At 35.7% G+C, this 10,314-nt stretch overlaps 1 non-coding gene across 1 annotated transcript; it reads left to right on the forward strand.

Moving 5' to 3' along the window:
- The first annotated feature begins 622 nt into the window (after positions 1 to 622).
- LOC129076259 (U2 spliceosomal RNA) lies at positions 623 to 813 on the forward strand. The gene has a single exon (XR_008529726.1). It is a non-coding gene; the product is annotated as a U2 spliceosomal RNA (small nuclear RNA).
- The last annotated feature ends 9,501 nt before the right edge of the window (positions 814 to 10,314 follow it).

A 10,314-nucleotide genomic window follows, 5' to 3' on the forward strand; every position in this document is an offset into this window, starting at 1 on the left:
CAGTGGGAATGTGGATAGAGGACAATGGTAGAAAGAAAGAGAATGGACTAGACAAAGAAAATGTATGAATGAGTCATGGACATGGATAACAGAGTGGGAATTGACTGTGGGATTTGGGGGTGGGGGTGGGATGAGTGGAGGGGTCCAAAGGGGAAAAACTGAGACAAATGTAATAGAATAAACATGACTTAAAAATTGAAAAAAAAAAAAAGAAAATGTGAGCAAGAAAAATGGCAGTAATGTATACCTATCCAAAAAAATCATGAAAAATACATAATAAATAAATAAATAAACGTTAGATTGAAAATTATAAAAATCGTAGAAGCAAACATTGTAAAATCTTGAATGTTTCTCATACCAGCATATTTTCTCATATATCTCCTCAAGCAAGTGAAAAAATTGGACTACATCATACTAAAAAGTTCTTTCTTTTATTTCTAAAACAGCAAAGTATTTGTAGTATTTTTTATTTTATCTTTTAAATTAATTTATTTTTTCAAATACATTTGTCTCTGCCTTCTCCCACCACTTTCCCTTGCCCTCTCCCTCCCTCCCTCCCTCCCTCCCTCAACTCTTCCCCTTTGGTTTTGTCCGTGAGTCCTTGCTATATGTTCCTTGACTTTCTGCTTCCCTGCTTTTTACTGGCTAAGATCAAGTGTAGTATCTGTTCTTATCAGTTTAATAAGTTTTTACAGAGGAACAGAAGCCATCAACAAAATGAAAAGACAACTCACTGAATGGGAGAACATATTTGCCGATACATCTGATAAGAGGGTAATATCCAAAATATGTAAAGAACTTATACAACTCAATAACAAACAAAATCCAAACATTCGTAAAGATGAGCAAAATATCTGAATGGACAGTGGTCTGAAGAGGACATACATATGGCCAATAGGTAGTTGAAAAGATGCTAAATGTCACTAATCATCAGATAAATGTAAATTAAAACCACAGTGAGATATTACCTCACACCTGTCACAATGGCTATCATCAATAAATCAAAAAACAATTGCTGGTGAGGTTTTGGAGAAAAGAGAACCCTTGCACACTGTTGTTGGAAATGCAAATTGGTGCAACTGCTGTGGAAAGCAGTAGGGGGATATCTCAGAAAATTAAAAATGAAACTGTCTTACAACCCAGCAATTCCACTTCTGGGAATTTATTTGAAGAAACCCAAAACACTAATTTGAAGGAATATACACACCCATATGTTCATCGCAGCGTTGTTTACCATACACAAGGTTTAGAAGCAGCCCAAGTGTCTATCAGTAGATGAGTGGATAAAACATCTATGGTACATTCACATGATGAAATACTACTCAACCATAAAAGGAAGAAAATTTTACCCCTTGCAACAGCATGGATGAACCTGGAAAACATTTTGCTGAGGGTAATAAGCCAGTCAGAGAAAGAAATACCATACGATTTCACTATATGTGGAATCTTATGAACAAACTGAATGAACAAGCACAATAGAAACAGATTCATAGATAGAGATCAGGTTGACACAGCTCTGGGGAGTGTGGTGGGGTTGATGGATGTATTGAGCAAAAAAGAAAAAAAAGAGAGAAAGAAGTCATGGGTATGACAACAGTGTGGTTATTTGAGGAGACAAGGGTGGGTTGAGGTGAAAGAAGATATAAGGGAGATAAATGGTAATGAAAAAAAAACACAATAAAAATAATTTTTAAAAAGAGAACAAAATATTATATATATTTACTAAAGGTTATTATATATTTAAATATTAATGTGCATAGTCACATAAGTTATTATATAACCTTAGTATTATATTTTACTGTTAATTTGTAGAAATAATAAGCTATAATGCAATGGGGGAAGGGACTATCTCTGCTAGATGTTGTAAAGCTACAAGAGTTAAAACATGGTGGTATATGAAATAAACAAATCAGCAATAATAAAAATACATGACACTCAAATAGGTCCTTTTATAGAAACTACTAGGTATATAAGAAAATATGCATATTGTAGACACTCAACATTGTTCATTGAATGAATTAATGAATAAACAAATGAGGCATAACCAATCGGTGGGAGATGAAATGGTTATGAAAAAACTTCCTTTTATGTGCTGAACATATTTACACATATTATCACTCATAAGCTTTACAATAACCATATGAAGTATGATTCACTTTCCTTCTGTGGATGAGGAAATAGAATTCAAGAGAAATTAAGAAAACAGGCAAACCTACACAACTCATAAGTGACAAAGCCAGGACAGGAACACAGGTTTATCTGACCCCAAAGCCAGTCTTCCTCCTATAACATCACACTGTTTCAATATGAATGCCACTATGCAAACAATGTACTGTGTTGCAAAAGCAAGGTGCAAGGAGGACACAGCAAAATAGTAGCAATGCTGGTGTTAGAGAGGTTGATTTTGAATTTCCATTTTTGGCATTTTGTTATTGCTTATGTGTATAATTTAAAAAATCCCATTATAAACAAAGCAATAATGAACATCAGAGAAGGAGGGAGAGAGAGGGAGAGGGAGAAGGAAGAAGAGAGAGAGAGAATGAATTAAGGTGACAGAGAGTGATTGCTTTCTATCTATAAGAAATGTTCTTAAGGATGAAGGCTATGTCTCATTAAGTTGTTATATTAAACTTTCTAATAAAATCTCAACTTTTCCTTAAATGGCAAAAGATCTAGCCTTGTGCTTGTTTTTTTTCCCCAGAAAAGAATGTAATGAGTGTTTAGGGAAACGTGGCTTTATTGTCTGAGTCAGTTTCTCCACTGCCCAGGCTAGAGTCTCAGTATGTTATTCAGATGTTACAAAGACTAGAGTATATACCATAGCTAGCAGCAGGGAATTCTGGGAGTTAATAAAGATATCCTTTATAACAATTCCATTAGACAACAAATTTAACAATATCTCTTGTCCATATGCTTCCAAAAGAGACACTGAGAGATTGCTTTTCTTGCACACACAGACACACACACAGACACACACACACAAAAATAGATTCTCTCCAAAAACCTGTCCAACATTCATATGTGTTTACTCTGCCTGGCATAAGAGTAATTGGGTTCAAGTGGTTTACTCTTTGGTACTTTTTAGTACAAAAGTTTGAGGCAGAATTTCCACAAAGCAAGTTACCTTAATATCATCAGCAGCAGTAGTATCATCATAAAAATTTGTCGAGTACATCATAGGTGCCATAGCCTGTAATAATTGATTTACGTGTTATTTAAATTTCAAAATTCTTGTCAAGTAGGTACTATTATTATTATCATCATTACAAAGAGGGGAAAGTGGAAAGACTAAAGAACTTGCCCAAGAACACACAACAACTTGTTAGTATGTGGAGAGAAATCCCTTCTAACTTACCAAATAATAGAGATTGTTACCTAATTGCATCTGAATTCAACCTGGGAAGAGGATTTTCCCTCCTCCTCACCTGTCCACTGCCTGTATGATTTCATTTCATCCATAAAGAAAAGGCAGTGAAGGCATGGGGATTTAAGATTATGTTGCTGAGTGCTAGCTGGTCCCTATTGTCTGAAATACATCTGAGTTTAAAATAATTGCACACTTCTTGTCTGGTTCTAAGAGATGTTTTCCACAGATTGTTCTCTATGTATATCATGGTCTGTTTCATGTGTTCAAAAGATGAACCATCAATCATAATCCCTGACCTTGAGGCAGCTACCATCTAGACAAATGGTGATTATGTGTGAAGAGCATAACTGCTTGCATGGTAAAAATAACATGTGGAAAAAGTGCACAGATGCAACTCTAAATCCACTGAAGTAAAGAAAGATATTTTGCATAAATTGAAGGTTGTGAAAGAGTGAGTGTGATGGGGGTTACCTGTTTGGAAAGTTAGTACTCAAAGAGTTTTTGCACTAATTTTGACTTCATGAAGGTCATCTGCAGGAGCCATTTGGAAAACCAGAAAGGATGGAGTTGACATGGTGAGGAAAGGTGTGAAAGAAAATCTCTCGATATTGGGAATGTTGCAAGAAGGCTCAAAAGAAGAAATGGAAAGCCTGCATATGGAAGTATTCAGTGGAGAACACGTAGCTCTGAATTCACTGGATAAGCAAGAACTTGTTTGAAAGAAAGAAGATAGAAAGTGAGAAATTGTTGAGAAAGTTCTCTTACTCAGGGTGTGAAGTAGATATAGATACCAAATATTTTAGGGTAGAAGGAAACTAATGTGGACTGTACTGATCAATTGTATTATTGCCTCTGAATTCTCTTTGAAAGTAAAAGCCATCTTCTTATATTAAAAATAATTAACATTTATTGCAAACTTCCCATGTGCCAGAATCTAACTAAGTCCTTTGTATGTATTATCTTGTGTCATCCTCAAAACAGCTTCACAAAGTACAACCCCTAACAGATGGGAAATTTGAGGTCTATTAAGATTAAGTAACAAGTCCAAGTTCACACATATTGTAAGTGGTTGAGCTCATGGCTGCTTGACTCCAAGACACACATGGTCCATCTTTGGCAATGTACCAATCTTTCCATTCTTTGCAATATGAACCAGACCCCAAGAAACTGATATGGCTGGCGAGCAGGCTGGTAGCTCTCTGATGAGTCTTCTTGTAAAGAATGCATGCAATCATTTATTATTCCACATGCCTCTATTATTTATGCATTATAATTATAATAATTATAATTATTATGCACAGAAAGAGGAGAAGGAAGGGAACTAAAAAGGGCCTTCCAGCCATTAAGGCTCCACTATGCAGTTAATGCATTAATTAATCAATGGCTTCCCATTAGCTACAGGAAAATGTAAACATACAACTAGAAATTTCTGGGTACCACCCAGTCTCAGGTAAAAACAATAGTAAATATGGATGAGATAATCCCAGAATCCAGAAGTAAACCACACATATATAAAGTTTGTCCAAAAGGTATCCAGTCATGTCATATGAAAAAGAGAGACATATATTGAAGAAGACACAAGAACAAAAAACATTGTACATAGGACAGTGAAGCTCAGTCCCTTTCAAAAGTCACCTTGGAACCTCAAAGTTTTCCCATTCACAGTCAGCTACCCTGTAGTATTTTTCTGGTGTGAAATCTGTTCTTTCAAAGGTAATTTTAGTTTTGGGAAAAGCCAGAAGTTGCAGAGCACCAAATCTGGGCTGTAGCGGGGGCTGAGTCACCTGGGTGATTTGATGTTTTGCCAAAAAAAATCTGCACCAGACTTGATGCACGAGCAGGTGCCCTTTCGTGATCAATTTGCTGATCACCAGTTACCCATAGCTGTGGTCTTCTGAATCATCCAAATAGTTTCCATGGAAGAATGTCCAAGCTTAACACATAATTGGTTGCAGATTCATTGCTCTACTCAGTCAGTTTGAACACAACAGCCGCACAGTACACATGCTTACCCAATGGCATCTACTACTCCCCACTGACTAGTACAGTGAATTTGTCATTGTTCATGTATGTTCATTACAGTCCACTCTCCTTATCTGCCAAGTTACATCGATATTGCGCAAACCATTATCGTTATATGAATGTCTGGACTTTTTCCAGACAGACTTTGATAACTACCAGTAATTAGATTTAGGTCCTAACACAAAATCTAGTATGATATCATCTTGATATCCTTAATTACAGTTTAAAAGAACCTATTTTCCAAATAAGAACACATTCATTGGTATCAGGAGTTAGGACTTGAATACAATTCAAACAAATATAACCCCATAACAAGACACTTGTCAGCTCTGCTTTATTCCTTTTTCACCACCATCCTCTCCATCTACCTTTTCTTCTCCCTTTCCTTCTGTGTAAATTGCAAATGTGGTACTTCAACTCAAAATACTCCATTTGGCATCTCTTAAGAATAAATATTTCTTTTACATGACATTAAGAAATTTAACTTTAATTCAATAGTATCATCTATTATCCAGTTTGTATTTAATTCCTCCATTTCTCCTTAAACTTTCCTTTATAGTTTCTTTTTGACTCAAGATACAATTAAGGTCCCTTATTACATTTGGGTTGTAACATCTCTAGTTTTTTTTAATCTTAAATAGTCTCCTGCTATTTTTTTGTTAGTTTGTTTTTCATGATATTGATGGTTTCAGAGGACAGGTCAGTTCTATCATGTAGAGTATCCCACATTATGGAATATTTCTGATAGTTTCTTCATGATTATATTCAGGTTAAACATTTTTTTCTTGAACAAAAGATTTTTATTTTTATTTTATTATTGTTCCAGTACATTTGTCTCCATTTACCTGCCACCACTCTCCCCTTCCCCACCTACCCCTCAATCCTTCCTCACTTTGGCTTCATCCATGTGTCCTTCACACCTGTTCCTTGATCTGATGCATCCTCTTCCCCTTTCTGCTACCACTCACCCTCCCTCCATCCCATCCCTGTCGGTTTCTTCTTTATTTTAATGTTGTTAGTCATATTTTCCTTGCCTGCTTGCTTTGCTGGTTAGGTTCCACTTATAGGTGAGATCATATGGTATTTCTCTTCCATTATCTGGTTTATTTGACTTACCATAATGCTCTCCAGTTCCATCCATGCTGTCGCAAAGGGTAGTAGCTTGATCTTTCTTTCTGCAGCATAGTTTTCCATTGTGTAAATTAACCATAGATTTTGATCTGCTCATTTACTGATGGGCACTTAGGTTGCTTCCAGCAATTGGCTATTGTAAATTGTGCTGCTATGAACATTGAGGTGCATAGGTTCTTTTGAATTGGAGTTTTGGGATTCTTAGGATATAATCCCAGCAGTGGAATCACTGGGTCTAAAGGCAGTTCCATTTTTAGCTTTTGGAGGAAATTCCAAACTGTATTCCACAGTGGCTGCACGAGTCTGCATTCCCACGAAGGGTGTACTAGAGTTCCCTTTTCTCCAAACCTTGCCAGCACTTGTTGTTAGTTGATTTGTTTATGATGGCCCTTCTGACTGGTGTGAAATGGTATCTCACTATGGTTTTAATTTGTATTTCTCTGATGGCTATGATGATGAGCATCCCTTCCTGTGTCTCTGGGCCCTGTGTATGTCCTCTTTGGAGAAGCGTCTCTTCAGGTACTGTGCCCATTTTTTAATTGGGTTGTTTGTCTTCCTGGAGTGAAGTCGTGTGAGTTTTATATATATTTTGGAAATCAAACCCTTGTGTGAGGTATCAGTGGAAATTACATTTTCCCATAGGGTTGGCTCCCTTTTAATTTTGCTGATGTTTTCTTTAGCCATGCAGAAGCCTCTCATTTTGACAAAGTCCAAATTGTTTCTCCTTTTCACTATGTTCCTTTATCTAGGGGACATATCAGTGAAAATATTGCCGCGTGGGATATCTGAGAGTTTCCTGCCTATGTTCTCCTCTAGGACTTTTATGGTGTCACAACTTACATTTAAATCTTTTATCCATTTTGAGTTTAATTTTCTATATGTTGTCAGTTGGTGGTTGAATTTCAATTTTTTTGAATATAGCTATCCAGTGCTCCAAACACCATTTGTTGAAGAGGCTATTTTTACTTCATTTTATGCTTCTTCACACTTTGCAGAATATTAATTAACTATAGAGCCATGGGTTTATTTCTGGGCTCTCTATTCTGTTCCGTTTATCTATGTGTCTGTTCTCATGCTAATACCAGACTGTTCTGGTTATAGTAGCCTTGTAATATAGTTTGATGTCAGGTATGGTAATCCCTCCTACTTTGTTTTTCTTTCTCAAAATTGCTGCAGCTATTTGGGGTTGCTTATGATTCTGTATAAATTTTTGAAATGTTTGTTCTATGGCTGAAACACGGTCATTGGAATTTTAATAGGGATTGCGTTGAATCTATAAATTCCTTTAGAGAGTATGGACATTTTGATAATATTAATTCTTCCAATCCATGAACAAGTATATGCTTCCATTTATTTGTGTCTTCCTTAATTTCTTTCTTCAGTGTTATATAGTTTCCTGCGTACAGGGCTTTCACCTCCTTAGTTAAGTGTATTCCTAAGTGCTTTTTTTCTCTTGTAGCTATAGCAAAGGGGAATTTTTAACTTGTTTCTGATTCTGAAATTTCATTTTTGGTGTACAATAATGCCTTTGATTTCTGAATACTGACTTTGTATCCCGCTGTTTTGCCAAATTCACTTCTTAGGTCGAGTTGTTTCTAGGTGGAGTCTATGAGGTTTTCTATGAACACTATCATGTCATCTGCAAACAATGATAGTTTTGTTTCCTCCTTTCCGATTGACATGCTCTTTATTTCCTTTTCTTTTATGACTGCTGTGGCTGGAACTTCCTATACTATGTTGAATAGAAGTGGTGAAAACAGACTTCCTTGTGTTGTTCCCAAACTTAGAGGGAAAGCTTTTAGTTTTTGCCCTTTCAGTATGATACTGGCTGTAGGTTTTTCATATATGGCCTTCATTATGTTGAGGTATGCCCCCTTTACTCCCCCTCTGATGAGTGTTTTTGCCATAAATGGGAGCTGTACCTTATCAAATGCTTTTTCCACATCTATTGATATGATGATGTGATTTTTGTCTTTACCTTTGTTTATGTGATGTATCATGATTTTTGATTTGAGAATGCTGAACCATCCTTGAATCCCTGGGATGAATCTTGATCATGGTGGATGACCTTTTTCATTTATTGCCAGATATAGTTTGCCAATATTTTGTTAAGGATTTTAGCGTGTATGTTCATAAGCGATATTGACCTGTAGGGTTTTTTTTTTTTCTTTGTGGTGTCTTTATCTGGTTTTGGGATTAGGATTATGCTGGTGTCATAAAAATTGTTTTGGAATCTATCCTCTTCTTAGATATTTTGGAATTGTCTGAAAAGGACAAGGGTTAGCTCCTTTTTAAATGTTATGTAACATTCTCCTGTGAAACCATCCAGTCCATGGCTTTTGTGTGCCAGGAGTTTTTTTTTGTTGTTGTTTTGTTTTGTTTTGTTTTGTTTTTTTTACTGTTTCAATTACACCAGCTGTTATCGTTCTGTTCAGGCTTTCTGCTGCTTCTTCATTCAGTGTTGGAAGGTTATATTTTTCTAGAAATTTGTTCATTTCATCGAGGTTTTCAAATTTCTTGGCATATAATTGTTCATATTAATTTCTTACTATCTTTTGTATTTCTGTTATCAGGTGTTCTTTCTCCTCTTTCATTTCTTATATTATTTGTTTGGGTTCTTTTCCTTAGTTTCTGGATGAGTCTGCCTAAAGCCTTGTCAATTTTGTTGTTGTTGTTGTTTTTTTTAAACCAGCTCCTGGATTGGTTGATATTTCAAATTGTTCTGTTAGTCTCTATGTCATTCAATTCTACTCTGATCTTGATTATTTCCTAACTTCTACTCGTTCTGGGCTTTGTTTGTTGTTGTTTCTCCAGTTCTTGAAGATGGAGGGTTAGATCATTTATTTGAAATTCTTCTATCTTTTTTAGGTAGGCCTGTACTGCTATGAACTTCCTCCTCAGGACTGTCTTCCCTGTATCCCATAGATTTTGAACTGTCGTGTGTTCATTTTCATTTGTTTCCAGAAACTTTCTGATTTCTTTTTTGATATCATTATTGACCCATCCATTGTTTTATACCACGTTATTTGGTCTCCATAAGTTTGACTCTTTGTACGTGTTTTCCTTGAAGTTGGTTTCTATTTTCAAGCCCTTGTGGTCTGAGAAAATGTTTGTTATGATTTTGATTTTCCTGAATTTTTTAGGCTTTTTTGGGGGGTCCTATCCTGTGGTCTATCTTTTGAAATGTTCTGTGTACATATGAAAATAATGTGCGTTTTTCTCAATTGGGATGAAAGGTGCAATATATATCAGTTAAGTCTATTTGATCTAACATGTCTTTTAGTTCCACAATATCTTTGTTGATGTTTTGTTTTGAAATCTATCCATGTTGAGAGCGGAGTGTTAAAATCCCCTACTATCATTGTGTTACTCTCTATATTTTTCTTGAAGTCCTCCAAGATTTTCATGTATATTTGAGGGCTCCTATGTTGGGTGCATATAGGTTTTCAATGTTTATGTCTTCTTGATGAATTCTTCCTTTTACTATTATAATGTGTCTTTCTGGGTCTCTTTTTAAGAACTTTGTTTTGAAATATATTATGTCTTGTATAAGTATTGCTACCCTTGCTTCCCCCCCCCCCGTGTTTTTGTTTGGAATTTATTTTTTTCCATCATGTTATTTTCAGTCTGTGTAGGTCCTTTTTTCTGAGGTGGGTCTCTTGTAGGGAGCGTATGGGTGGTTAATGTTTTCTTATCCATTTCGCTATTCTATGTCTTTTGAATGGGGCATTTAATCCCTTTACATTTACAGTTATTATTGATAGATACTTTTTTCATTTTTTCATTTTGTATCT

This window comes from Pteronotus mesoamericanus, unplaced genomic scaffold (assembly GCF_021234165.1).
Source record: "Pteronotus mesoamericanus isolate MK-2021 breed Mesoamerican mustached bat unplaced genomic scaffold, CSHL_Meso_final contig_58, whole genome shotgun sequence".
NCBI lineage: Eukaryota > Metazoa > Chordata > Mammalia > Chiroptera > Mormoopidae > Pteronotus > Pteronotus mesoamericanus.